Source organism: Engraulis encrasicolus, chromosome 6 (assembly GCF_034702125.1).
Source record: "Engraulis encrasicolus isolate BLACKSEA-1 chromosome 6, IST_EnEncr_1.0, whole genome shotgun sequence".
Taxonomy (NCBI): Eukaryota; Metazoa; Chordata; class Actinopteri; order Clupeiformes; family Engraulidae; genus Engraulis; species Engraulis encrasicolus.
In genome coordinates this window covers 16610381-16615380 of record NC_085862.1, presented here as the reverse complement: position 1 = coordinate 16615380, position 5000 = coordinate 16610381, and the positions used below count along the sequence as shown (strand labels likewise).

Below are 5000 nucleotides of genomic sequence, written 5' to 3'. Positions count from 1 at the left end.
AAGTCTTGCCCTCAGTTGCAACCCAACCATAGGTGGACACTGGTGGCAGAGGGAGGTGTCTTGAGCTGGGGATGTCCAGGGCAGTTATTGCCCGGGTGTGTGTGTGTGTGTGTTTACGTCTGCATGTGCAGTTGTTGGCATTCGAAAATACTTAAGTGTGTGTGTTATGGAAGATGGTGTGTGCGGTGGAGAGAGTGGAAGGGTCTTAGGGTTGCCCTTTGCACCGGACACCTGTCTGTTGGCAGCCTCGCTGTTTGTTTGGAGGTGGGACAAAAAAGTCTATACACACACACACACACACACACACACACAGATACAAGTGCCCCCAACCCCAGGGCCGCACCTGTGTCAGCCGTCACAGTCCGAGCTGTAGGCGCTGAGGACCCAGCTGTCGATGTGTCCTAAATGGGCCACAACACTACACTTCATCTTCCACTCAAACCCCACCCACCCACCACCCACCTCCTCATGGGGCCCCCACCTGCCACCACCCTACTCCCTACACTAGTTTTTTTCTCAACGGGGGCTCTACAGCCCCCCCAGGGGCTTGTTCGGGAGCATTTGCGGTGGGCGTTGAGAAGGATACAGCTGAGAGGGGCCCGTACTTAGTTCGGGGTTCCAACTGGTGCTTGAATTCCTTGAAAATGCTTGAATTTTAATTGCTTTCAAGGTTGTGAAAATGCTTGAATTTTTGGTAAAGTGCTTGAAAAAGCTTGAAATATGTGTCAAGTCAAACTTAGTAAGCCAAAAAATAGAAATAAATTGTTTAGGTACATCAAAAATCTGCAAGAGTGAGATGTCAGATGGGACTTCGACACCCTAAAATTGTTTAGAATGCAGGAAATTGCATCACATTTTTCTGGGGGAGGACCCCCACACCCCCTTCCCGCAACCTATTGAAGGTGCTGGAAAACTGAAAATTTGATGCTTGAAGGTGCTTGAAAAGAGCTTGAATTTGTTCATGAAAAAGGTGTGGGAACCCTGTTAGTTGTAATTAGTCTATTTTATTATTTTGTTTTATTTTTGTTAATACTAAGGAGGCCATTGTTATGCTTATGATGGGTCTTTGGGAAGCTCATAATGAAGTCAAGGGGGCGTTTTGTTCGTTCTCCATCTCCCCTACTGCAAGTAGTTCCTAAATCCTCCACTGGTCCTGATGGTTAGCCTCCACTCGCACGTACGCACGCACACACACACACAAACACACCGTCCTCCACTGGTCTTGATATCCAGACCCACTCCACCTCTTCTGCACGCACCCCAAAACACTCCTCCTGCCACCTTTTCGTCTCGGGTGGTAGGTGATGGTAGTCTGACCATACCCCCCCCCCCTCAAGGTGGCCCTGGTCCTGATGGTAGGAGCCCTTCCCACTCCACTTCCACTCCTCCCCCTTTATCACCCCCGTACCCCACACACACACACACACACGCAGGCACCCACACACACATACACCTGATCCAATCCCCCCCAGTACCAGTTCCAGTTCCAGAACCCCCGTCTTATCCCTGATAACATGACTCCCAATCTCCAGCACCCTTCCCATCCCTTCCCTTCCCTTCCCTTGCCTTCCCATCCGTCCCGTCCATCCCATGCCCAGCTCACTTTAGCCGTGCCCCCGAAAACGATCCCACCGCCAACCAACTAGGCCCCCCAAATAACTCTGAAACCAGACCCTTGCAACTGCCACCACCCCCCTCCCCCTCCCCAACTCCCAACAACTCACACCCAATGCCTTCCACCCAAATTCTCCCCCTGCCCTCCTCTCCCCTCCCCTCCCCTCCCCTAGCAACCCCCAACTCAACACCCCCACCCCCACTCCCACTACCCCTCCCGACCCGCCATCCTACACCGTCCACCCCCACCCCAAGGCCTGGCCGAGCTCCCACCCCCTGCTCATAAACCCATCACAAGTCCTGTACAGCTCCCTGCCTGGGTAAATATTTCTGTAGCAGTTAATTAGCTAGAAATGATCTGACCCCCACCCATCCACACCCACCCTGCCTCCTACACCCACATTTACCCAACCACACCCCTGCCCCTGCCCCAGCCTACCACAGACCTGTCACATACACCCACACCCACATCTACCCTACTCCCCAGCCCCATCCCCAGCCTACCCCCAGACCCGACACATACCCCTTAAGGAGCCTTAACTCACCACCCCCGCCACTCACTCCGACCCCCTACCACCCCCCCCCCCCCCCCCCCCCTCCGAACCCACTCTCACCCCCCCACCTCCAATCCCCCACTCCAATCCCCCTCACCACAGCCCCAGCCAGGGTTATATCAGGATCACACAAACACTAATGTTGGGACAGACAGACAACACATACAGATGCACGTACACATGCCCTGTGTGTATATATATGCGTATACACTCACACGCACACAGAGACACACAAATTTACACTCGTATAGATAGATAGATAAAGGTGCGTACACACGTACACACACAAACCCCTAAAGAGACACCCATAAAGGAACACATACAAACACACAGATCCATATGCGCACGCACGCACACGCACACGCACAGGCACACACACACACACACACACACACACACACACACACACACACACACACACACACACACACACACACACACACACACACACACACACACACACACACACACACAGACAGACACACACAATTCCCTAAAGAAAAATCCATAAAGGTACACACGTATACACACAGACACGCACCACACACAGTTGTGCTCACTCTCTCTCTCACACACACACACACTCATACTTTCACTCTGACTGACAGCCACACACACACACACACACACAGACACACACAATTCCCTAAAGAAACATCCATAAAGGTACACACGTATACACACAGACACGCACCACACACAGTTGTGCTCACTCTCTCTCACACACACACACACACACACACTCATACTTTCACTCTGACTGACAGCCACACACACACACACACACACACACACACACACACACACACACACACACACACACACACACACACACACACACACACTTACAGGAAAACACACAAGCCCCACTGCTAGTGACGGTGGTTGCGTTGCTATGTTGAAATGAACTACAGCCCGAGAGGCAGACACGAGACCATAAACAAGATGGTTGTCCTTCAGTGCCCACATGCTCCGCACTCTTTGGCCTGTGACTTACAGTATATAAATGATTTATACGCATGTACATATGTATCATCAATTTTTAACAGGCCCATATTTGATGTGGTGCCATGCACCAGTGACGTTCGTTCGGACTCCCCGGCAGGAGCAGCGAGCTGTGCAGAGGGGTGTAGCGGGGGTGGGTGGGTTTGTGGGTAGGGGTCGAGTGGGGCTGTTTTTTTACTGCCAGCTATAAATAAAGCCCACAAATAATATGCATTTCCATTTCTGAAGGAAGTCCTTTTGATGACATTGTGCACAATGAAAAGAACAAGAAGAACAAAAAAAACCTGTATTGTAATTTTAGGTTTAAGATTTCTAGCCAATCCTCCACCGATGAGAATTTCACATGCCCTGGATGGTGATGAAGCAAACCGCCCTCTAACGCTTTTAATATCGTGTTGCCACCATTAATCCATCTCGGTTGTTTTTGCGTGTCAGTGAATGTGTTTGTTCGCAGAATACCTGTCAGATGCTAGCACATGTCCGCTCCACCTCGCAAGATAACGTTCTGAACTGGACGCCAGTAGATGGTGTTCTGAACAGGACCCCCCGCCATGCCAGATAGAGTTCTTCATATCACCAGGGAAGGATTAGGACGCCATGGCCCGCTGGACCAGACGACAAGAAAGCCCCCCATGCCTCTTGCTAGTTTATAAAACGATTCAGGGTTTCAGTCGAGATGTGAGAGTTTATGTTTTCGATGGTGTGGGGGGTTTTCCCCTGTGAACATTGGAAATTTCAGTTAAAAGTGTGATTTTAACGCAATATGAGAATGGAAGGACTTGAGATCTTGGGCTTCAGGGCCCCCTTGACTCTTGGGGCCCCCAGGCCTGGCCCCAGTAGGCCCTGCAGTAATCTGTCCCTGCATATCACTGGTAAAGGATTGCAGCTCCACCCCAATCTTAAGTCACCGCACTGCATGACAGAGATACTGTCTACCTGAGATAGAGGCTGGCGGGGCTGTGAGACTTGAGCTTGCGTGTTGACAGAGAGACCGTTAAGGGATATCTAGGTCAGCCACACTTGTCTTGCTTACTCAACTTGTTTATGTAGGGACACAAACTGTATGTGGATGTGCACTTTGGCTCGCCATGATCAACACGTCCTGCAGTAACAACATGATCTCACAGAGTTTCGTGAAATAAATATTGACCATTGTGACAACATTTGTGGCAATTTCAGGGGTTTTACGTGATGGGATGCAGAAGTGCTTTCTGTGGTGGGCCCACAGAAGCACTTTCTATATATTCCCAAAGCTCTATGTTCCCACAGTCTACGGTCCAACGGTCCAACCGTTAACATCTATAATAATATACACATCATTGGTTCTAACAATTTCAAAGTTCTTTTTCTCAAAAACATTTACTAACAGGTTAGGGTTCAGAATTGTTTTGGTTCGGGCACAGATCGAACTGCTAGCATTTTTTTCTTGTAGTGCAAGAATTTGGTAGACTGTCGACCAAGTGGAAAAGATGTTTCTAAAAAAAACATGTCTTTACTGATATGTCAGGGTTAGTGATTGTTTTGGTCTGGGCACATCTTTAATTACTATACCATTCTTTTGTTTGGTAATATAATTTTTCAATCTGAAACTGCCACAGATTTCGTGTTCCAAGGGTCCATGTTAATTTCACGGAATTCTACTGATTGCTGTTGTTTATTCCATTGACGCTTGATACTGTGAACATACTGTAGTTTGGTAAACTGGTTAGGAAGTAAACAAATACTACCTCCAACTTGCCATAAATAATATTACAGTATAAACAGAGCACATACTATGTCTTAAAAAGATTATTGATTTAGATATTTATTAGATATCTGTTTTGTTTT

General features: G+C 48.7%; 1 protein-coding gene across 1 annotated transcript in view; it reads left to right on the top strand.

Moving 5' to 3' along the window:
- The window catches only part of zc3h3 (zinc finger CCCH-type containing 3), a 92981-nt gene that overhangs the window by 63293 nt on the left and 24688 nt on the right, over positions 1-5000 (top strand). The gene's annotated exons all lie outside the window — the stretch shown is intronic.